Source organism: Podarcis bocagei (assembly GCF_964188305.1).
Source record: "Podarcis bocagei genome assembly, chromosome: 5".
NCBI lineage: Eukaryota > Metazoa > Chordata > Lepidosauria > Squamata > Lacertidae > Podarcis > Podarcis bocagei.
The window spans coordinates 74,603,249-74,628,765 of NC_138129.1; the positions used below are offsets into that span (position 1 = coordinate 74,603,249).

The 25,517-nt window shown below is 44.8% G+C and overlaps 1 protein-coding gene across 1 annotated transcript in view; it reads left to right on the forward strand.

Annotated features, from left to right (window-relative positions):
• Positions 1 to 697: 697 nt before the first annotated feature.
• The window catches only part of LRRC8D (leucine rich repeat containing 8 VRAC subunit D), a 78,006-nt gene continuing 53,186 nt past the window's right edge, over positions 698 to 25,517 (forward strand). Inside the window, exon 1 of the mRNA XM_081194002.1 lies at positions 698 to 914. The gene's annotated coding sequence lies outside the window, so the exon portion shown is untranslated. The remainder of the gene's footprint in view (positions 915 to 25,517) is intronic.

Genomic DNA, 25,517 nt, shown 5'->3' on the forward strand with positions numbered 1-25,517 from the left:
TGCATTATTGCAACAGGGAATTTCATTAGCGCGAGCCGTTTCTGAGCTCCAGGCGCAGTGCTGCGCCTAAGATTTCACATTAAAACTGCAGTGTGGAAGGAAAGGAGAACCTTTTTCTGCCTCCCCACTTCCAGCTACTCTCTGAAGAGTGGAGAAGAGACCCTCTTAAAAATGTTAGGGGGTGGGCAGGGGAAGGACCAGACCCTGTGGAAAATGAACATAATATTTTATCCACCATTCATTCATTTTCAGCACTGTATTCTTGTTATAAAAAAAGCATGCCTAGACATTCTGTGGTTGCACCCATAACCTTACGGCTGCCATATGTCCGGATTTTTCTGGACATTACCGGGATTTCAATGGCGGAATGGACGTGGGGGTGGTGGGGTTTCTGAAAAGTGGCATACATAACCTAGGTTTAAAGTGCTATTTAGCGCCTAGCTTTTATATCTCTGTTTCTAGCATTGATTGGAGCGTTCAGGTGCAGGCGCGGCGACCGGGCTAACCAGCCAGCAGGCACGTGGCGAGCTCCCCTTGCCGGCGGCCCTGTCGCACGCCGCGCCTGCACCTGAACCTGAACCCGGGCGCGCGCCGGGGTAGTGGGGGTGGGGGAAGAGAGGAAAGGCGTCTCCCGGAATCACATGGGCTTCGCCGCCGGTGCCATTGGCTGCGGCCAATGCGCTGAAGGCGCTTGCAAGGGGGCAGAGAGACCGGCGAAGGGGCGGCCGCGCGTCTTCCTCTTTTTCTTCTTCTTCTCCTCGCCAAGCCGAAGACGCGCTCCTGGAGTTGCGTGGGGGGGTTGCAGCCCGAGCCGGGGGTCGCCGCGGCAGCTCGGCTTCCTGGGGCTCCGCTTTGCCGCCTTTGCTTCTCCCCCTCTCCTCATGGCTCCGCCGGCGGAGTGACCCACTTTTGAGGTGCGTAAAAGCGCGGCGCGTCTGGACATTCCCCGGGGCGCCTTGGTGCGCGGCGCCCGGGGGGATCCCCGGCGAAACCGCACCGCCGGAGGTGCCGAGGGTTTTGCGCGCCCCTTTGCAACAGCCCTTGCAAGGCAGCTCGGTGCTGGTATCCCCGAAGGTAGTCTTTGGAGGGCCGAGGCCGGAAAAGAAATGTTGCCCAACTTGGTTACTTGTAGCCTTATCCTCGGTACTTGCTGGCTGTGCTCGCGCAGGTAAGTAAGTAGGCGAAGGACCGCAGCCTTAAAAATAAAGTTCCAGGGGTGCCAAGTTGAATGACATATTGGGGCAACCGCATCCTACATAATCAGTCGCACGCACATCATTCAAATGGCAATGCCCATCAACTGTGGGGTGCCCCGGCTCACTCAAATGTTTTATTTTTGCGGGGAGGGGGCGAAGAGATCTCGGCGGCCCCTGGGAGTTGGCTCCTGTGTAAAGTCTTGTTGAATCCACTGAGGTGTCACTTCTGAACAGACTGTCATATTGCTGCGCTCTAAAGTGCCTAGTCAGGCGGGAGACCTCATGCTTTTGTCGTTCAGTCTTTGCCTCTGTGCCGCGCGAGGTCTCTGTCTGCAAAAAATGATGCAGCCTCTCTTGTCCTCAGCTGAACTTCCGGCTGCTGCTAGGGCTGCGTGAGACTTCTAGATTGTCACGGCTTATTTCATAGCCTTCCCCTTCTAAGAGGCCGAGCTTACGCATGGAGGATGCGAAATAATAAAGAGAAGAGGGTCTCTGGCAACGTGCAGAGTGCGCCTTCTCTTCCACAGCATAAAGACGCAGCCAGGTTTCCAGTCTCGGCATTACACTGTCCTTTGCCGTTCTTGCAAATTAAAGCGGGGGGGGGGGGAGGGTGGATTTCAAATTGCCCAACCATACTTTATGACTGCAATCAGCTTCATTTGCAAGATCAGAGCAGTTATAACAAAATAAATGCTGTATGTTAAACAGCAGCCTTATACTCCAGATCATTGCACCGGATAAAAATTGAACGCAATTCCCCATCCCGCTTTGTTTCAGAAAGTCAAACGTCCCAATTGGGTTTGGAATCCTTCACCCCCTAGTTTAAATAGGCAGGTGTAAAGGAAGTGTTTTTTGGCAAGCTTATTGGAAGGGGAAATGCAGAGCTAGTGTGAGTGGCCCCACAAGAGTGAGAAATGATGCAGATGCCTCCGAATGATGCATTCTGTCTAATGGGCCAAAGAGATCCAAAGCAGATGATGCTGGTTTGTGAGAAATGCTCAGAGCCTTTGCCACTTCACTAGGATATGATGCATCTTGTTACCAGATCTGATGCTTCCAGCTCATGCTGGCATTGTGCAGGGCAATTGGAAGGCATCCAGCAGTTTAGCAAGTCCGCTGAAGCTGGGAAGGCTAATATACTCAGATTAAATTCCTTTGTGAAAGTCCTTTGTTCTCTCTCTCTGTTCTCTCTCCTCCTCCTCCTCCTGCCAATAGTGACTTGCCTCAGGGAAATCCATAAATACAGAGAATAGAATCTGCAGCTGAGAGGAAAAAGGGGTAACTAATTTTGCAGCCGATATGAAAGAAATAATAATGATTGACTGGCAGAAAGGAAGGAGGAGGGTTCATTTCTCCCTGGTTCAGTAACTCTGCTGCAAGACAACAGGAGGCAGGGCAGAGCTATGGAAGAGGGAATGCAAGGTGGTTAAGGGCAGAAAGCCTTTTGCCCTTTCATTAAGAGTTGCTCTATTACTGCATGGTTCCTTCCATCAGTCATGTATGCCCTGGGAAACAATAGGTTGTTCCACATTGCGAAAATAGGCACGTCAAAAGGCTTGGTTCCTGTCCAGTAGCCTGCCCACAATATAGCTGGTTTATAGTGAATAAGTAGTCTGATGCCGAGCTGAAGTCTCAGGCCAAGCTATGCAAGTTCTTTACTCTTTCCCATCTTTTTGGGAGATAAAAGAGCTCCATTATCCCTGCTTAGTGTTATACCGGCTAGAAAAGAGAAAGTTGAGGATTTCAGTATGAATTTCTGGCAGGATAAGATGTACCTCTTGGATCTAATTCCACTTTTGGCTAGGCATGTAAGGTTTAGAAATATACTTAATTGCTAGGAGTTACTAGCATGTGATTGACAATCTGCGTTCAATGTGTCTGATGAGGATTTTCCTGGAAATATTAAGGGTTTTTTTTTTAAAAAAATGCCCTAAATTGATTGGGGCCTAATTTAGTGTGCTATTTGACTTGTATCCCCCCCCCCAATAGTATTTGAAATACTTGGCTTTTGAGGGGTAGTTCAGGTGCTGTTTATGTAGTTTAAATTATATATATTTGAAGATTTGCTTGGAAATTATGTTGGAATACTTATTAAGTATTTTGGAATATGACAACTCAAGAGCATACACACCCTTACATTGTTTAAAATTGATTTTTTTTAAAAAAAAATCAAGGCAATGAAAATTAAAGCACAATTTATTTGCATGCACAAAACAGCTGTGTGTTTATGCTTGTGCCTGCATCTTTCTAGGAATAGTCGTGGGGCAAAATAATGACACTTTCAGGCTGCCCATTTGGCTGGCGTTTGACAGAAAATACAAAGCAGCAGATGGACTGCTTCTTGCTCCACATCACTGGTGACAATAATTAATGTTGAGGTGCGGCTGGTGGATGTCTAACTATTCCATAGTGCCATTTGTCCACCTTTGAGTGTGAGATCGTTTTTAGGGTCTTTTGAAGGCTGTTTGTAAAGGCCTGCAAAAAAAAAGAAAGAAAAAAAAGATGAGAAGTTTGTGGGCAGCAGAAAGTCTGGGGGAAATGGCTGACGCAACACTTCTGTGGTGTTTCTACAGTGCCCCCCCCTCATTGCAACACACGTGTAACCTAGAATACATACATTGGGTGAGATCAAATGTCATCTTTGCTTGGGAAGTAGGGGAGTCCGCGTTGTTCCACAAGCTGAATTTTCTGCACAAGTTGAAGTAGTGTTGCAGTAGAAGACAGCATCCGATAGGTTAACATGGTGCAATACTTTCCCCAGCCAAAGCTGTCCGTTGAATTTGGCTGTCGCAAGCGGAATTGCTGTCGCTCTAGCAGCGCTGCCAAAATTGAATCTTATTTGTTGATGTGTGGAGAAATTGTGCGTATAATTTTTATGGATGGCGTGCTCATTCTGTGGGAGCTCTGTTCCCATAGTTATGAAACTTCAAACGGTTATGAAAGCAGATTTTTTGTTTGCTTCTTTGTCTTTCCTTCCCCAAGTGGTCAAAAAGAGAAGGAAAGAGGACTTCTAGAGCAAGCAAAGAACAACAGCAAGCATGATTTTAAAAATACCAATAAAGGTGAAATTGTATGATGGAAATATAAGGCACAAACAGTTCTGGCTCCAGGATTTGGGGGCTCTTGGGCATGGCGCCTTCAATGAAGCCACTTCACCTGGAAGAATCGGAACCTGCAAACACAATTCTCTACGACTCTGTGAAGTTGAAATGATAGTCCTGTTAGGGCAGCGGACCCTGTGAAATGCCCAAACCTCCACCTTCTGGAGTTGGTTGTATGCATATTATGGTGTCTGAAACTCACTCTGAAAATTGTAGTGTAACCATTGTTACATTGTTACATTGTGAGAGCCAGTGTGGTGTAGTGGTTAAGAGCGGTAGTCTCGTAATCTGGGGAACCGGGTTCGCGTCTCCGCTCCTCCACATGCAGCTGCTGGGTGACCTTGGGCCAGTCACACTTCTTTGAAGTCTCTCAGCCCCACTCACCTCACAGAGTGTTTGTTGTGGGGGAGGAAGGGAAAGGAGAATGTTAGCCGCTTTGAGACTCCTGAAGGGGAGTGAAAGGCGGGATATCAAATCCAAACTCTTCTTCTTCTTCTTCTTCTGTTGTTGTGTAACCATGGTATATTGCGGCTTTGTACAATCTGATGACTTCAGATGTTTTTGACTTCAACTCTCATCATCTCTTGCTGTTGGCCATGCCGACTGCGGAAGATAGGACTTGTCGTCCAAAACATCTGGCTGGCATTAGGCTGGGGAAGGCTGGCCAGCAGGGACATTGCTATCATTTTTAAAAACTTCATATTTAATCATCTAAATGTGACCACTTAGCCATGATCTACGTTGGTAGCAGTTAGCCGCTACTTGGTTTCCCCTCCTTTCCTTTAGCAGGGTGAATGGTTGGACTATCTGTAATTTAGCTAGATTAAAACATGACAAGGAACGCCTGTTTGGATCCTTTTCTCCCAAGATCCCCTGAGTTCCCATAATTTTCTCTTTAGCAGCAACTTCAGGTAGTTGTTACCAGAACAATTATGTGATTTGCTGTAATTTCAAGAACTGGTCCCTGAATTTGCTTCTTTTCCTCTTCCCTTATCTAGTCTTGTGCCTGTTAGACTCTGAGCATGTATATAGACCAGACTGTCCAACTTTTCGTACCAAGTGGACCGCAGGAGTTCTTTGACACGGAGCCCGCAGGCTGCACACATGGGGAGGGGGGAGTGAACCCCAAATCTGGTACCTCCCTAGCTCTAACACTGCCTTTCCAAAGCCTGCTAAGTATGGTGCTGGGCTTTGGGAAGGAGCCGTGAGGCTCTGGCCGGGTCCTAGAGCCCTCCCACTTCCTTGCCAAAGCTGGGAAAGGGCTAACTAGGCTTTAGGAAGGAGGTAGGAAGACTCTGGGACACGGGTGGCGCTGTGGGTTAAACCACAGAGCCTAGGACTTGCCGATCAGAAGGTTGACGGTTTGAATCCCCGCAACGGGGTGAGCTCCCGTTGCTCGGTCCCTGCTCCTGCCAACCTAGCAGTTTGAAAGCACGTCAAAGTGTAAGTAGATAAATAGGTACCGCTCCGGTGGGAAGGTAAACAGCGTTTCCATAAGCTGCTCTGGTTCACCAGAAGTGGCTTAGTCATGCTGGCCACATGACCCGGAAGCTGTCTGCGGACAAACGTCGGCTCCTTCGGCCAATAAAGCGAGATGAGTGCCGCAACCCCAAAGTCGGTCACGACTGGACCTAATGGTCAGGGGTCCCTTTATCCTTAGGAAGACTCTGGGACCCTGCCAGAGCCCTCACACCTCCTTCCAAAAGCCCAGCATCTTGCTTACCCAGCTTTGGGAAGGCAGTCTGAGGGCGAGGGAGGGAGCATCAAATGTTGCCGAGGGCCACCAAAAAAGGGCCTTGAGGGCCACATGTAGCCCTTGGGCCACGCATTGAACCACCCTGATATAGACTGTCTTATTTCTTTGCATTATTCATGTACAGTGCTTGGATAGTTTAGGTGTTTAATGGATAATAATAAAATTGCTTTTCACAAGGGCTTCCTTGGTAATGCTGCCACTCTAAGATATGTGGGCCACCCAGACAGGGCGTTCTCTGTGGTAGCCCCTAAATTGTGAATCTTCCTCCCAGCAGAAACGCTTCTGGCTTCTTCATTATACATGTTCTATACTATGCTGAAGACTCACTGCTTGACTCAGGCCTTGGACAGGTGGGATTTTATTTTTAATTTTTTTGTGGGATACGTCTCTTGTATTGGTCAATCCGCACTATGCTGCTTTTCCTTGGAATTGCCTTACTTGCTTTTATAATTGCATGCACATCTGCCTTACTTCTTTTATTTCTTTTTAATTGCTTGATTGTAAGGCTGCAACAGCGCCCCGGTACCTCATAGCGAAAGGAGGTAAACATCTTAAAAACAGTCAGACCTGCAAACTCGATATCCTTATTGAATTGGACAGGTTTCCACCTTTAAAGACCTCTTGAGAATATATATATTTTTTAATTGGTGCAGGCTTCGTAAAACAACACCAACCCTGAGTCGAAGACTTTCGTCATCTCTGGTGAAGTGGCTTGCTTTAAAAGTCACTGTTGCCCTGAAGAGTCTAGAAGTTCTCCTCCCCCACCATTCCCCCCCCGCGCTTTCTTTGTGGCTCCCCACCCCCCCTTCTCCTTGATCGCATCTGCTGTTTGGTCATTTTCCCTTCTCGCTCTGTGGTGGGTTGCGAGAGGAATTTCTCGCAGTTTCAGAATCCTTAGTCATTGCTCACCCTGGCAGCTGCAAAACAACCCTCTTCCTTGTTACTACGCTACTAGCTTGTTCTTGTTGTTAACGTGCTTTACCAACCCCAGGAGAATTGTCTAGCCCTAATCCCCGAAGATTAGACGGGGTCTTGAGGATTTAGGCTGTGCCTGGACGGATGAACAGCCTGGTTTCATTTTGCACAGGTTTTTATTGCAGAGTTTACTTACGCCTTCCATTGTGTTTGTGTGTGTGTGTGTGTTTTCTTCCCTTGTTTGGGTGATCCCCCCCCCCCGGACTATGCACTAATGTTTACCAGGATCTGTAGGAGGCAGAGGAGATTTGATCATTTGCCTCTCCCTGTTCAGGAGATCATTTTGACCCGTGAAGCCCTAACTGCATATTCACTTGACTATCTGATCCGTACACAGTTTTAATAATGAATGGCATTTAGATTATTATTGGATATTGGGTATGCGTGTTGTATTTTATTCCATCCAGGAGCCTCACGAATCAACACTTTAAGAGACACTGACAACTTGGCAGTATAGGGAGACCATGCAGCAACCAACAGAGGCGTCCCATTTGCAAAACAAGCAAACGAACCTTATTGCTCTCCCATATTCACAATCACAAAGCACCTGCACTATGCTGTATACAAGTTGGTGCTCACGGAATGGGCGTAAATATGGCTGCAGTAGCCACAATTCCATTATTCGAGGTTTGCATCCTGACATTTTCATTCCTTGGGAACTGGAGGGTTCTGTCTCCCTCCGAGCTATTTCCAGATGTTCAGAGCACAATTTATGCAGGGCAGATGAACATCACAGTAGCGCCAAATTGATACTGACAGGCAAGCTGTGCACGGAGATGTAAAGTTTTTACCTGCTTCAGGTGCTCAATGTGAAATTACCTTCCTGATAAGTGTTGGAATCAAGCCTTTTCAGAAGTTTTAAGTGTGTGCTTCAGTGTGGCACCTGATAGCAGGATACCTCTCATGACGTTTGGGTGTGTGGGGTGTTAGGGGAGAGATAGTACTTCTGGTGGGGGACACGTCATGTTCCTTCTGGGGTAGTTTGTCCACCTTTGGTCCCCACCCTGCACTCAGATGTCACCTGTGGCTTGTGGGAGCGGCTTCCACTGGCCAGCTAAACCAGGTGAGGGTAGCCAATGGGTCTGAAATGCTTGGAAAGTTAGGAACTTCCCCTGCATGCGAAAACAGGCTCTGGTAGATTGAGCTGACAAGACCAATAGTGAGTCCAGCAGTCAAGAAGGTTGTTTCTGCAATTGCTGTAGGGGGAAGTGAGGGTCAGATGGGGCTGGTCATCCTTGGAAGGTAGCCCATCTAGGACAGACTTCCTCAACTTCAGTCCTCCAGATGTTTTTGGTCTACAGCTCCCTTGATCCCTAGCTAGGAGGACCAGTGGTCAGGGATGATGGGAACTGTAGTCTCAAAACATCTGGAGAGCCGAGGTTGAGGAAGCCTGATCTAGGATAAGGAAAACTCTGATCCTAAACTACTTCTGCCTTGTGGGATATCTTTGGGAGAAGAAAAGGCTAAGGAATAAACCCTACACAAATCCAGAGTGGAGTCTCTAAGATGGTTGGATGGTGCCTTGTACGCCTCCTTCCAGCAACTCCCGCAGCCAAGAAGTTATTTATTAAGTGTTTGGGACAAGTACATAGGTACATAATCTATCCAGTTAAATTTCACATAGCTGCATTGATACATGGGCTTTGCTTCTGTTATAATAGTATATCAGATTCCTTTGAGTTGTGGAAAACATAGGCAATGCCATCTATCCAAATCATAAATGGATATGTGAACTCAAGAGAATGTCTGTCCAGTAGGGAACCTCCATGGTCTAAATTTTTACAGCTGAGGTTATATATTTGAGAACTAGTTGATTAAATCAAAATAACGAATATGGGGTGAAGAGATAGGCATTCATTCCAAAGTTCAGCAGATGTGGTCTGAACATTTATTTGCTGCATTCTGAGGCGTTCTTTTTCCAGGACAGAAAAAAAAATATATGTTCAGGCTGCTCCCATCAATCTTGGAATGTCTGCCTTGTCTGTCTTCACTCTTAAAAAGTTTTGAAAATAACGCTGGGTGGGTGAGCTCATAAATTTTGGGTTTTTTTATTATTTTAGAGTTCAGCAGGGAAATGGAGGAAGTCAAGAATTATATGATGAATGCAGACCTGTCTGAAATTGATATGGGATCTATTTGGTAGTACAGTAAAAACTCCTGATATATATATATATATATATATATATATATATATATATATATATATATATATATGCTTTCGTAGATTTTCACGGGTACAGGAATGCAGGTTTTGGTGTCTTCGGGTGTCTTCCCGTGTAAGAGTTGGGGTGTCTAGGCGACGTTTCGACGAGGTCTCACTCGTCATCTTCAGGCTGGTGCTTTCGGCTTCTTGTTACTGGAACAGAGCAGGATCTCAGTGTTTGAGTTCCTATAAATACTGTTGAGGGGGTGTGGTGTATAGCCTCCAACGTTCTGGGCAGAGAGGAAGTTCCCAGGTTAGTGTGTCTTTTCTTCTTTTGTTCATTAATTACTTGAGGGATATCTTGAGTGATTTCTTGAGTGATATTCTGAGTACCACTTAGGAGGGTCATTAGGTGTGGATTAGTTGCTAAAGCTTTCGTGTCTTGACCTCTTGAGCTTGTGAAGAGTTTTTTCTGAGAAGATGGCTGTACTGCACTTAGTTGTGCTCTGGCTTGGCTTCGTGTATAGGGGCGAGCTGTGGTTTTGTGCCCTGTGCCAGCCAGATCTGTGTAGGGATTGCAGGGGGGTGCAGCATCCGGAGGTGCCACTATGGTTTGGCTACTGGATGGTGTCTGTAATTTATCTGTGGAGAGGGTCTGGGTTTGGGTCTGGTGTGGTTGATTGGAGATGGCGTTCTAACCAGAGGCACACAGATCTGGCTGGCACAGGGCACAAAACCACAGCTCGCCCCTATACACGAAGCCAAGCCAGAGCACAACTAAGTGCAGTACAGCCATCTTCTCAGAAAAAACTCTTCACAAGCTCAAGAGGTCAAGACACGAAAGCTTTAGCAACTAATCCACACCTAATGACCCTCCTAAGTGGTACTCAGAATATCACTCAAGAAATCACTCAAGATATCCCTCAAGTAATTAATGAACAAAAGAAGAAAAGACACACTAACCTGGGAACTTCCTCTCTGCCCAGAACGTTGGAGGCTATACACCACACCCCCTCAACAGTATTTATAGGAACTCAAACACTGAGATCCTGCTCTGTTCCAGTAACAAGAAGCCGAAAGCACCAGCCTGAAGATGACGAGTGAGACCTCGTCGAAACGTCGCCTAGACACCCCAACTCTTACACGGGAAGACACCCGAAGACACCAAAACCTGCATATATATATATATATATATATATATATATATATATATATACACATTCGTTGTTGGGTCCACTGCAGGGGGAGGAAGAAACTGCGGACTCCAGAACCCTGCTGCTGTTCCCACCCACCCCGTGGCTGCTACTTACAGTGCAAAATGCCTGTTAACTGCATTCATTCAGTTAATTAATCACCAAGCCTCATTTAGCCCCAACTTCTGCACAATGTGTTCAGGTGTTTGGAGGAATTAGGGCGCATTAATCTGATATGTTTGCTGTGGAATAGTGTTCTGTGGATAAACAGAGCCACTTAAGTTGTATCTTAGCCGCTTCTCTTCTGATGGCACCACCAAAATGCTCAAGCAGGCAAGTTACATAAATACCTAGAAACACACGAGCTTTCCTGAGCTTTCCTTGTATTGTAAATAGCTGCTGTGGGGTGCAGGTTCCTCCAGTTGGGACTGTGATGGCGGCAAAAGGTTAAAGCTCCCCTTCACTTACCATGCCGGCTGTTGGTTTTGGAAAGAAAGCCAGCCATGCAAGGCCAAACTGTCTGACACTTCTCGTTTGTCCCTTAGCTACCTTACATTTATTTCCCCTTCCCACCAGCTCTGCAGCACAAATAGCAGCCTGGGGTGTGTGTGAGTGGTTATGATTAGCACCAAGGGTTAAACGCTCATTTGCTCAGCACCACTGCTTGGACCATGTTGTCAACTTCCTGCGCTTGCATTTCAGTAATAAACCAAATAATCTTGGAATAGCTCAGTCGGTAGAGCATGAGACCCATGTTGAGTGAAATATTCACGAATTGCAGGTTGTTGAACTAGATGACTCTTGCGGCCCCTTCCAATACATAGAATGATATTCTATGAAACGTTGGGAAATGCAATCTCTGATCTCCATGCCGTGTGTTGTTTGACCCTCCCAGAAGATGCATTGATTACAGAGCTTTATTTTTGGGTTGGGAGTGTCTGCTATAACTGTATTGGAGAACGTCGTCAACAATGTCGAGCTTTTAACTGGGAAGAATCTTCTCGTGTTTTTGGCACAGATTTGTCTCGCAAGTTAAGTTGGCAGTCCGGTGCTGCGAGTAAGGCTCATTTCCACATCACTAATTTTAACTGACGTGGCCTCTCTCTCCCTGTCATGCCAAAAGTTGCTTTCATACAAAGGAATCAAAGGTCCTTTTGAAGTGCGGCACCTCTGTGTTCTTTGCAGCGGCATTTTCCAGGTCTTGCAAACTGTCAAAGGGGACGGGCAACCAAACAGCTGGGGAAGTCTGCCAGAGAGGACCTTCATCTTGCAACTGTGCAAAAGCTCTAGGGGTCTGAAAATTTCTTTGAGGAAGTAGGTTATATCTCTTGGAAGTTCCTGGAGAAGAGTAGGCAAGTTGTTTTGCCATTCATCTTTAAAGGAACAGAAAAACCAGTACAAAATAAGCCCGGCTGCACCAAGTCTCGCTTTGACAGGATTCAGGAAAGCTGCCTTCTGTTTTAGTATATTAATGAGAATAAGCCTTGGCTTAAGTATTGCCACCTGCAACTCCCTCTTTCTTTACCTGACTCCTGTTTCACAGAAGATAAGAAAGTTTTGTGATGAAAGAAGTGTAAGCCTTGCTGGCTGCAAGGAAGATATATAAATTAAAACAGATGTTGATAGTATATTTTTTGAAATGAATATTTGATGCATTGACTCATTTATGCCATGCAGCCCTGTTAGTGACTTAAGAATCTAGGAAGTACGTGTGAGCTATCTATTTAGGACTGAGAAGATCATATCAAAATACCCTGAGCTAGAAGGCTACCAATAGTTTAGTTTGGTATATCTGATGAATGGCTGTAAAAAAATTTAATTAATTAATTAATAATTGCATATCATTGTCACAGTTTTGATGGATATAAAACTGCAGCTGGATTTATTAATAATAATAATAATAATTTATTATTTATACCCCGCCCATCTGCTGGGCTTCCCCAGCCACTCTGGGCGACTTCCAACAAAATATTAAAATACTATAATACATCAAACATTAAAAGCTTCCCTAAACAGGGCTGCCTTCAGATGTCTTCTAAAAGTCTGGTAGTTGTTCTCTTTGACATCTGGTGGGAGGGCGTCCACAGGGCGGGCGCCACTACCAAGAAGGCCCTCTGCCTGGTTCCCTGAACTTTGTGTCCTTATTCCCTAAAACTGGTGCAACTTCTCTTGTTGCAGAGTGGTTTTTGAATTTATAACAGTGACGGCCAGAAACTTTATTACTGAAGACTGCATTTGTTGGTGCTCCAACAAGAGCTTTTGAAAAGTATTTTGGGAGCCTCACAATACCTCTGAAGGCAATGGAGTGAATAGAAGGATTTCTGAATGTCCTCTAGTAGATGCTAATCCAGCAACCTCCAGCTACGTTAGTTACTCTACTGTCGTTTAAGACATTGGCCGGGTTGGCATGTTATATTAAACCATAGTTAATGTTCAACAGCGGTTTAATGTTAAAGAGCAGTGTGATGGTTCTGCTCAAAAGTCCTCTCTTTGCTCCTCTCTCAGCTTCTGGCTGTGCCAGGAGCAGCAAACAGCAGGCTTGTTGTGCTGTCCGAACCTGGGCTCATGGTTTGTTCCTCTCCAAAACAAACCATGGAGCGACCAACATTTGCTCTTGGCTTACTGCTCATAGATTGTTTGAGGGGGGAGAAACCATGAGCTGGGTTGGCACAACACACCAGGCCGAGGCTTGTGGTGGCTGTTCCCAACAGGAGCAGGAGAGGAGTGGAGCCGGGAGTTTTGAACAGCCTGCACCAGCCTGCTGCTTGTTCATGTTAACACCGTAGTTAAATGTTAACTGTAGCTTCATGCAGAGTGGAGAACCTTTCACTCCCATCAGTCCCAGCCAGCATGGCCCATGGCCAGGGATGATGGGAGTTGTAGTTCAGCAACATCAGGAGTGCCAGATGTTTTAATGTGACGTTTGACCATGGCAAAGGATTTATGTTTGTGCAGTGTGCCCTCTCTGTCCCTCCCTCCCTCCCTCCCTCCCTCCCTCCCTCCCTCCCTCCGTGCGTTTCCTCTTCAAATCTGCTCCAGAAAGTTGGGGGGGGGAACCCCCAGAACAGATTTAAGGAGAGGGAGAAAGTCCTGTGGCACAAGCATAAATCCTCTTACTGACAGGACAGTCGCTTAGTGCTCTGTTGGATATAACCTATTTATTTGGAGAGTACAGTGGTACCTCTGGATACAAACGGGATCTGTTCCAGAGCCCTGTTTGCATCCTGAAGTAAACATAAGATGCGGCTGCATGTCTGTGCGTGCGCGGGTCGCGTTTTGCCGCTTCCGCGCATGCACGTGATGTCATTTTGAGCGTCTGCGCATGCGCGAGCGGTGAAACCCGGAAGTAACGCGCTCCGTTACTTCCGGGTCGCCACGGAGCGCAACCCAAAAATACTTAACTTGAAGCTACTTCAACCTGAGGTATGACTGTATATTGTTGTTGGCGCCCGTCTGTCTCAAGAAACAATGGCGTGTGCTGGCAGGGGTGAAGCCAAACAGCTGCATTAGCAGTACAGTGGTACCTCAGGTTACAGACGCTTCAGGTTACAGACTCCGCTAACCCAGAAATAGTACCTCGGGTTAAGAACTTTGCTTCAGGATGAGAACAGAAATTGCGCAGCAGCAGCGAGAGGCCCCATTAGCTAAAGTGGTACCTCAGGTTAAGAACAGTTTCAGGTTAAGAACGGACCTCCAGAACGAATTAAGTTCTTAACCCGAGGTATTACTGTACTGAAATGACCTCCCTGGGGCGCAAGCCTGGGCAGTGCGTTATGGGCTGCCCAAATGACAAGCCCTGCCCCCTCACCCTTGCTAATATGGTCCAAAAGAAAGCAGAGCAATACGTTTGGCACCAGCTTGTCTACAGTTGCCAGTAGGAGGCATACAAGGCACTATCCAACCATCTTAGGGACTCCACTCTGGATTTGTGTAGGGTTTACTCCTTAGCCTTTTCTTCTTCCAAAGATATCCCACAAGGCACTGCAGGTTTAGGATCAGCCCCATCTGCAAAACTTCCTTGTGAATAAACACGCATAACATTGTGCTTTAATGTTCTCTCGTGTGACTTCTATATAGTGAGACCACACAGGTCCTTTAAACATGAAAAATTAAGTGTGAAATGTTGGGGCATTCCAGTTCTCTCAATAACTGGGTTTGTAGATCAGCCCGTAACATTGGTCTTTATCTGCCATTTACCTACCATATCTTTTTATTGATAACCATAAAACTCTGTGTGTACATTAAGGAGCTTCTGACATCCTTTGCCTTTGTTCTATTGGTTCAAGCAACGTTAACCTGGATTTTGCTAATTAGAAAAAGAAGAAGAAGCTGCGTTGGAGAGAACGTGATTTGCATAAGCATCGCTTACAAGGTTGACCATGGCCATAATTTCTGAAAAACGCTCTTTTGCTCATGGTTAGCACCTGAGTGTAAACAATTTCACAAGAGCAAATCTATTGAGCTTGTTTTCATTCGACTGTCTGTCTATTCTTGGAATGTCTGAAATGTCCCAACATCTGCCGACAGTAAATTGTGCATGCATGGTTTTCAACATTGGCCTCAGATCACAAACAATAAGTACAGTGTAAGAATCCATTATAATATTGAACAAATAAATTGTTCTAAAAACAAGAGAGCAGAAAAGAAAACATCCCTTAACACTATCTGTTAACATGTGGTTTTAGGGTGGAGGATTTTTCCTACAGATTTTACATTGGCTCCTTTTAAACAGGTTGCTTGAATGAACATTTCCGTGGTGTTAATTTGGAGGTTAGTGATTCCCCCACCCCATCCCCAGCTAAAAGCTCACTATGTGGAAACTGTTTTTTGTTGTATACCTGGTAGGGTAGGCATTTTTTCTGGCCTGGTAAGCAATGTTCTAGGCAAAATTACGCCATCTCTTCTTATTGAAAAACATGCTTTCATGCCTATTTAGTATTAAAACACCCGTGTGCCGAGTCACATTTTCTGCATGCATTCCCAATTGGCTTCATAAACATTCACAGGGGATCAAGATTTCATGCTTAATCCAGCAAATATTTAAGCTGCGAAAATGGAAATCTTCATGTGTCCCACCACATTTGTGTTGCACAAACTGATAAGCACACTATTGTTACCTACTTTATGTGGAGATCCCTTACTTTTGGTCAGTGATCTGAAGAACCATCTCTCTCTCTCTCTCTCTCTCTCTCTCTCTCTCTCTCTCTCTCTCTAGCTCTGTCATCACTAGCTCAGTCGGTAGAGCATGAGTCTCTTAATCCCAGGCTCGTGGGTTTGAGCCCCACGTTGGGCAAAAGATTCCTGTATTGCAGGGGGTTGGACTAGATGACCCTCATGGTCCCTTCCAGCACTACAATTCTTTTATTATTCTGTGAACTTGTGCCCTGTTTGCCTAATGCATTATTGCCATTATTGCTGTTCTTCCAAAATACTGAAATGCATCATTCACCCAAAGTTAATACCTTTCCAATTAATTTCAAAGGGTAAATTTAAGATCACGCTTAATTCTTCCGTGTACTTTGGAGAGGTTAAAAGTGCTGGATTATGCCCTATGATTTAGCGCTTTCCCTGTATCATTTGACAAATGATCCTATGCCCATGGTTGGCGAAACCAGATTCCCTTCTTGGTTGTGGATAATTCAGGCAGAATTGAAGAAGGAAACCATGAAAGGACTCAAAGGAAGGAGGCGTGAAATCACTACTAATGGTTCCCTTGAATTCATGCTAAGACTCGTTTTTTAAATTACAGAAGTGGCAGAGAGAAATAGTGTAGCATGCCTAGAACTAATTCTGGCTGCTTGTTTTAGCAGCAGACCACTACTTTAAATCAGCGCTGCAGCTGGTTCTCAGTTGGTTAGAGCATTGTGCTGATAATGCCAAGCTCACAGGTCCGATCCCTTTGTGGGACAGCTGCATATCCCTTCCAACTCTACAATTCTACGATTCTGTGATAAAAGTGCTGTAGCTGCCGTCACGGTGTGTCTGCCATTGACAGCAAAAGCAGAGGTGACAGTACTCTGTACACACACACAAAAGAACTGGTTAAAACGGTGCAGGTCTGACAATGGGGACTTTCCCCCATTTTTAAATTGATTTTTTAAAAAATGACATTTCTGGTTCTGGATGTGTAAAAGCTGTGAAGAACGAGAAAGCAAGAAATAGCTTGGTTGCAGCCTTGGAAATACCATTATTCTAGGCGTGTTTTGAGACAGGGAACTTCATTAATGCAAGCAGTTTCTGAGCTCTGGGTGCAGTACAGTGGTACCTCAGTTTAAGAACAGCCCTGTTTACGAACTATTCAGTTTATGAACTCCGCAAAACCGGAAGTAGTGTCCAGGGCTGCTTCAGCGAGGCGGGTGAGGGCGGCGAGCTGATGCCAGGAAGAAGAGTTTGGATTTGATATCCCACTTTATCACTACCCGAAGGAGTCTCAAAGCTGCTAACATTCTCCTTTCTCTTCCTCCCCCACAACAAACACTCTGTGAGGTGAGTGGGGCTGAGAGACTTCAGAGAAGTGTGACTGGCCCAAGGTCACCCAGCAGCTGCATGTGGAAGAGCGGAGATGCAAACCCGGTTCACCAGATTATGAATCCACTGCTCTTAACCACTACACCACACTGGCTCTCCACGCCCAGCCTCTGCCCCTTCCCTGGCTCCCGTGCCACGGTGGCCATGGCAGGCGGAGGCTCTGGACGCAGCGCTGCTTTGGCAGGGCATGGTGGAGGCTGGCGAGGGCAACGAGATGATGCCAGGAGGCGCCGCATCCAGCCTCTGCCTCTTCCCTGGTGCCCTCCAGAACTTGGCACCCTGGCGCCATTTGCCACTTTCCTCTATGGGCAAGACGCCCCTGGTAGTGTCCTGGTTTGTGAACTTTACCTCAGTCTAAGAATGGAAACCGAACGGTGGAAGGGCACCGGTGGTGGGAGGCCTCATTAGGGAAAGCGCACCTTGGTTTAAGAACAGTTTTGGTTTAAGAACAGACTTCTGTGGAGATATGCTTCAGAGATCCAGATTGTGGGGAGCTCCGAAAAATTAATAATTATAATCTGGACTATAATTTGGTCTTTTTATTTTAGTTTTTTTTTTAATTGGAGTATTGTGATTGGATATGTTAATTGTATGTTTTTATTGAAAAATCTATAAAAATGATAAATAATAAAAAGAACGGATTTCCGGAACAGATTAAGTTTGTAAACTGAGGTACCACTGTACTGCGCCTAAGATTTCAGATTAAAACTGCCACTGCTGGAAGAAAAGGAAGACCTTTTTCTGCCTCCCCACTTCCAGCCACTCTCCGAAGATTGGAGAAAGGACCCTCATAAGAATATTAGAGGGCAAGGGAAGTATGGCTTTGTTTTTTTGCAGTCTTCAAATGAGGACTAGACCATGTAAAAAACGAACATAAGATTTTAGCTGCAGTTTGTTCATTTCCAGCTTTGTATTCTTGTTATAAAAAAGCGCACCTAGACATTCCGTCATTGCGCCCCTAACCTTGGTTTAAGGTGCCATTTAGCTCCCAGCTTTCATATCTCAGTTTCTAACACTGCTCAGTGGGTAAGAGCAGGAGACTCTTAATCTCAGGGTTGTGGGTCTGAGCCCCGCGCTGGAGGAAAGATTCCTGCAGTGGACTTAGATGACCTTTGCCACCCCTTCCAGCTCTTTGATTCTGTGTGCTAGCATCTGTTGTCTCTACTGCAGGTGAGATCAGATAAGGTAGACTTGTGAAAGGGAATGGGTCCAAAGATGATTTTCAAGCGAAAGGCAATCATAGTACCGTGACAGAGGAAAGGAACCCGGGGTGGCTGAAAAAGAGCAGCCTGCCATATAATTATGCACACGCTTACTTTGCAAAATTTATTGCATTGGGATGTTGCGGCGGCCCTTTGCGTTGATGGCTTCTAAATGAAATTCTTAGAGGATAAGTCTAGTGGCAGCTACTAGCCACGAGAAGTGAACGGAGCCTCCTTTTTCCAGAGGCAGCGTTTTTCTGAATGCCACTTGCTGGAGGCAAATACCACAGGATGGCTGCTCCCTCAAACGACTCTGACCTTTCTTCCTCGCTGGCTCTTAAATGGGACTGCTGCTTCCTTCAAATCCCTCCTCCAATTTTAACCTTTTGTATAAAGCCTTTGGCACAGCTCCCCAGTTCCCAAGCCGTGCTGCATTTTTTATGCCTGTGAACAAGCCCATATAACTGTGAAACAACTACACGTCCTTTCGCTTTTACCATTGCCTCCTTTCCCCTCGGTTTCTCCTGCGTTGGGTTTTAGATTACAAACTGCCCTATTCTGCTCCTTAAATTGATGGTGGCATATTAATCTTTGGTCACGCTCCCTCTGCTTGCGGACTTCCCAGCTGGTGTGGCTGGTCTCTGCTGGGTCTTTAGTCCGATCCAGCAATGCAGTTATGTGTGGTTCTGTGGGCGATATTAGACCTGTCCCATTACAACCTATATTTTTGATACGGTGTGTACTACTCCCATGTTTCAGTTTAGAAGATGCATACAGTGGTACCTTGGTTCTCAAACTGTTCAGGGAAGTTTTTAACATGTGATATTTTACTGTATTTTTGGTTTTTATGGAAGCCGCCCAGAGTGGCTGGGGAGGCCCAGCCAGATGGGCGGGGTATAAATAATAAATTATTATTATTATTATTATTATTATTATTATTATTATTATCCGTTCCGGAAGTCCGTTCCAAAACCAAAGCGTTCCAAAACCAAGGCACATTTTCCTATAGAAAGTATCCGTTCCAGACTTTTAAAAACAACTCCTAAAGCAGCAATTTAACATGGATTTTACTATTTAACGAGACCCTTGATCCATAAAATGAAAACAATAATCAATGTACTATACTATAAAATAAATAAGACAGTATTGTATATGATAAAAATAAAAATTAAAAAAATTTATTCCCTGCACTGATGATAGTCATTGTTTGGATGAGGGGCTTTTATCTATTTCTGCAGTCACACAATCAATCAATCAATCAATCAGTAGCTGAGCTGGGTTCCACACAGTCACAAAAACAAATTAACCGAAAAAGCCTCAAAAACAAAAGCGTCAAACTTAATCCGTTCCGGAAGTCCGTTTGACTTTCAAAATGTTCGGAAACCAAGGTGCAGCTCCTGATTGGTGCAGGTGCCCCGGAAACAATAGCCGACAGCTGCATTGGACGTTTGGCTTCTGAAAAACGTTCGAAAACTGTAATACTTACTTCTGGGTTTTAAGACGTTTGAGAACCAAAGAGTTTGAGTACCAAGGTGTTTGAGAACCAAGGTACCACAGTATAGCTAAATACTGGTGTACAGCGATGGCACAGCTGACTCCCTGACCTAGCCATTTTGTGTTTTCTTCTGAGTCAGGTGATTTACCCACGTCAAAAGCAACCACCGCCCTCCCTCAAAAATACCTTTCTGTTTTAATTTTGTACATATCTCATGGCGGGGGGGGGGGAGAGAAGCTTTCTATGGCCTGAGGCACACACAGTGTGGCTGCCACATGGAGCCTCTCTTTAATTGCTATGCACAACGGCGGTCTCCACACAGGGGACTAGTCAGGTGCAGCAACCCACTAGACACATCAGATTATTTTATTTTCCTACATGTATTTCTCATCATGGCATTGTCCCATTTTATCCACTGCCCCCACCCCAAAATAAATTGGTGGTATGCAGAAACCCACAAGATCTCCACAATAGGCCGCGGCTTGCGAACTGCCTCTCCACCCGCAGAACCCACAAACAATTGAGATGCTTTTAAAAAGCAAACTCTCTGCGGTGTTTATGTAATGCATCGGCCTTCCTCCCCACAACACAAGGTGTTTTTGTTTCAAAACCAGTTGAGTGTGGAATGAGATTTACTATTGATTGTTTATCTAGTGGGATGTCCTTAAATAAACGGTTCTGAATAGTGAAAGACTCAATTTCCACTTTGCATTTAAGTTCTTGGCACATGAGAAGAACGAGGAAGGAAACTCCCTTTTTAGTAGTTGCTCAGATTACACCTGGAGATACATAGGAATCAGATTTCCTTAATATACGTTTTCGAAACCACCTTCTACTTTCTGGGAATTACTTGAATCAGCAGTTTGTGCAAAGCCAGCCGCTTTTAGGATTAATAGTAAGCACTGCGGTGAGCAGGAGAGAATTTCTCTGACCCAAAGTACTTTGCTCAGAAAAAGTATTACCATATTTTTTGCTCTATAAGACTCACTTTTTCCCTCCTAAAAAGTAAGGGGAAATGTGTGTGCGTCTTATGGAGTGAATGCAGGCTGCGCAGCTATCCCGGAAGCCAGAACAGCAAGAGGGATTGCTGCTTTCACTGCGCAGCGATCCCTCTTGCCGTTCTGGCTTCTGAGATTCAGAATATTTTATTTCTTGTTTTCCTCCTCCAAAAACGAGGTGCGTCTTGTAGTCTGGTACGTCTTATAGAGCGAAAAATACAGTATATATAAGCAAATACTTGGGAACAATTTGTTTAGTCTTCCTTCGAGTGTGTGTGATTTGAACCAAGGATTTCAGTTGGTAGCAATTCTATAACTTTACGAGGTTGACCTCTTAACTCCCCTCTCCGGCTTCTCTGAATGGTGACCATTGGCCATTTCCAGGAGGCCTTGTAGAAAAATGTACTTGGACTTCAGCACCACTGAGGGGTTTGTAAGACATGCCTCTTAGCAGAGCAAGAGCTCGTGACACATTCATGTTCTTCCCACAATGCACACGTTTTTACAAGCATTGCATCAGATGAGCATTTGTACACTTATCCGAGAGATGTGAGCCTTAGACTACTGCCCAGGGTGTCTTCTCCATGTCGCCTTCTCTTCTGATGTGAGGTGAGTGGCAGTTTGGACAGGGCCTTCTCTGCAGTGGGACCCCAGTAGTTGAATGCCTTCCCCAGGGTGGCTCGCCTGGTGGCAACTCTCTGTTTGTTTGCTTTTAATTTGCCGAAGCGTTTTAGTGCAAGTTCTTGGATCGGCAGGGTTTTACGCTGGGGTTTTTCTGTCGGTTTTTGGTTATACTTCTGTTTTTAAAATAATGTTTGTGCTTTTAAATTGTGCAGTGCTCTGAAAGTCTCAGCGCAAGCAGCCCTTTATAAATATTTGTAAAAACAAGCTTGTGAATCTCTGCCATGAAGTATCTTTGATTTATGTCTCATCAACATCGGTATTGTTTTGTGTGGAAATGCATCCTGACCCAATTCTACTGGAATTTGCCCAAAATGGATGCCCACAAAATGCCACACACAGTGCTTTTTTCCCTTAAAAAAAACATTTAGGGGCACTCTCATTTTGATTCAAGAAAATCACCATTTTATAGTTCAAATCGGGGAAAATAAATACAATAAATGGACAAAAGTACAAAGATTCACAAAATGTTTAGGGGTATACATACCCCTGCGTCCCCCCAGAAAAAAAGCACTGGCCACATGTTTATACATTTTATGGTACGTGGCTCAAACAAACAAACAAAAAAGGAAAATTATTTCAAAGTTTTGCTCACCAGTCTTCCTAACTTCTGGCTTAAATCTGTTATGCCTGTCTTAGTTTCCTCTGTTCCTTTCTTGCTCCCCTGCGTCTATTTTGGATTGTAAGCTCCTTTGCGTAGGAATCCATCAAACCCATTCTCTGTACTGCATTATGTACATAGATGACGCTATATGAATAAACAATAGGACCACAACTTTTCTACTCATGTTCTCTGATCCTATTCGTATGTTTCCTTCGCTGCCTCCCTATTGTTTCGTATCAAGTTTAAACTTCTTATTTTAACCTTTTAAGGCTCTTTATGTTCTTGCTTCGTCTTATCTATATCTGTTCATCAGGCACTAATCTTATTAAACCACCACGATCTTGGGCTGTTTCTGTCTCCCTGCCTTCTCTCTTGTGTGGAAATCTCCTTGCCTCTCCCTCTGATATTCACCTTGCTGCCTCTTTTATTTTTGCCTTGCTTTAAGAAATTATTAAAAATGCATATTCTTTCTGTTGCATTTCTTTCTTGATGTTCTGTTTAAAAAACCCCTCCCTACTCCTAAAATATATTAACTCTTCTCTCTTTTCTTTTCATTCCCCCTAGTACAATTCTCCTTTTTTTCTTTCTTAACTTCCTTCTTCTTTTAGATTGTCAATCATATGGATTGGGATTTTTAAAAAAAGAAGTTATGTTTGTACAGCATTAGTACACACTGGATATCATCATCCTTATGATGATGATAACAACAAAATGTGCTCTAACATACCGTATTTTTCCATCTATAAGTCGCCCCCATGTATAAGACGTCCCCTATTTTGGGGGACTCTGATTTAAGAAAATGGGGGGAGAGACTATCCATGTATAAGACGAGCCCAGATTTTGAACATTATTTTAGAGTAAAAAAAACATAGTCTTATACATGGGAAAGTATGGTACTTAAAAAAGAAAGTCTGGTTGTGGTTTTTTTTGGTGGGGAGGGGGACTTCCTGGATCATAAGGTATAATATTGATGTTGGCTTCATCTTCTGCCTGGGTCTCTTCTGCATCTTCTCTGCCCTTGGAAGAAAGACCAGACTAGATTTCAGCTCCACTCCCCACCCACCCGGGTATTTTAAATGTGCATTTAGCTAACGTAATGCAAGATGACGAGCGAAACGTTGCAACAACATGCTGAAAGCGGAGGAATCTCACCCAGGAAGTGAAGGTGAATTCCACAAGCCTCTTTTACAACCTAAAGAACATGTAAGAACTTCCCAAACTTTCCGTGGAATCCAGTTGACCCTGAAAGAAACACAGAACGCTGATGCTGCAAGTAGGCTGAGAGGGATTACAATATTCACTCACACTCTCAGCGTGACAAATGTGGACTCGGAGCCATTACATAAGAACCAGTCTACTTACATCCTTGTTGGCTAAACAGATATGAATCCTGACAACTTCAGCCTCACGCCCCAAAGAAGGAAAACAAAGGATGCAACTGCAATGACAAACAGCACCCAAGGTGCCCCGGACAAAGTATGGACAAAGACTGCCTGTTCCTTCTGGGCAACCTCTGCATATGACTGTAACCAGGAATTTCCTCCCAAGAACTTTGTGATTTTTAACTACATAACTACCATATTTTTCACTCCATAAGACGCACCTGACCATAAGGGGCACCTAGTTTTTAGAGGAGGAAAACAAGAAAAAAATATTCTGAACGAAACGGTGGATGTATGATTTTTGTGGTTCATGCTGTGGCCACAGACATGTGATTTGACAGTGAGTTTGGGGTAGCCCAATGCAAAAATCCTGAGGATCCATGTGGATCCGTGTTTTGTAACGTTTTTGTGCCACTGTGGCGTCCCTTATCTCTCTTCCTGATTGCTTGCCGATCAGCTGCTTCCTTTCAACACTCCCTTCCCTCTTGTTTGCCATAGTTTCCTTAGCTGGAGCAGTTTTTTGCTCCTCCTTTTCTTCTAATTTCTCTCCTCATTGCTTTAGTCTTCCTGTCTCCTTTCCTTGCAAGTTAGCTGTCTTTACCTCCCCGCTCCCAGGCAGCCTCCTTTATTGCTAGCGTCCCTTATCTCCCTCCCGATCACTTGCCGATCAGCGGCTTTGTTTCAACACCCACTTCCCTCTTCTTCTTTTTTTTTTTTAAAAAGCATGATCTGCTTTTCGCCCTGGGCAATTCGGCTCCAGGAACCACACATTCACTCCATAAGACACACAGACATTTCCCCTTACTTTTTAGGAAGAAAAAAGTGCGAAAAATGGAGCGAAAAATACGGTACTTCGGTCTTCAAGTAAGGGATGACATGATAGAATGCACCCCCTACAAAACATAGAAAATTTAGCATTTAGGGAGAAAGCTGGACTAGAGCCCTTCACCCTGACATTGTAGCCCTGTTGAGATGTTCACCTGAGCATATATATGTCTCTCTCTCTGTCTCTCTGTGTGTGAAGTTTCTGTCTACTCAGTCCCTAGACTCTCCCTGCGCAACATGAGAAGGTTGAGTCTGATGCCTATGGGGGGGTGTATATGGGAGTCAGGCTTGTGTATGTGCTCTTGGCCCCATGCCCACTTTTAAACTGCATTTTGGGGCAAATGCTTGAACATGGCACTAGTGTCCTGTGTATGAAATTTTAATATGGAGGTGAATTCACATAGGCTAGCGCCCCCACCTTCTCATAGTTTGAAATGTTATAGCACAGAGACAGGTTTAGGCCCGAGTGTGCAATAGATACAGTGGTGCCCCGCAAGACGAATGCCTCGCAAGACGAAAAACTCGCTAGACGAAAGGGTTTTGCGGTTTTTGAGTTGCTTCGCAAGACGAATTTCCCTATGGGCTTGCTTTGCAAGACGAAAACGTCTTGCAAGTTTGTTTCCTTTTTCTTAACACCGTTAATACAGTTGCGACTTGACTTTGAGGAGCAACTCATAGTACGCGGTGTGGTAGCCTTTTTTGAGGTTTTTGGTGATTTTTGAAGCTTTTCCAAAACTTTTCCGACACCGTGCTTCGCAAGACGAAAAATTCGCTAGACGAAAAAACTCGCGGAACGAATTAATTTCGTCTTGTGAGGCACCACTGTAGCAGTTTTAAAGCCCGCCGTAGGATAGAAGTCGTCAGCTTTTGCTTTGAAGGGTGGAAGGTGATGAAAAAAGGTTGGGGGGAGGTGGCGGCGGCAAGGAGTCTTGTAGAAAGCAGTTGGGAGACACCAAATGGAAAGAATCCTATATGTTGCAGAAAAGGCTCTGTCACGAATGCTCAGTTAGCTTCTGACACACCGTTGCTTGCTTTCTGTTACATTGATGGCTTGATCAACAAACGTGACAAATCCACATTCTTTAAGGCTCGTGGAAAGTCATGCACATCGTCAATGATTGTAAATTGTGTGACTGTAGATGAATGTTTTCTTCCAAAGCCATGGAACTCTGTCAGTCATGTTTTGGCCGCCCGCCCCCCTCTCCCTCTCATTCTTTCCCTTGTGTTGTGTTCAGCTGAATGAGATTGACATTGTGTTAGGTGGTGAAACAGTTGTCAATCAAAATATCTGAAACAAGACAAAAGAAATGTCATGGATATTTAAAAAACCCTAAGTTCATGATTTTTTGGTGCAATTTGCCAACTGTCTTTTTCAAGTTGTTAGTATGTCTTTCAAACAATAATTGGATTTTTTAGACATAGTTGACAGCAGGCAAGA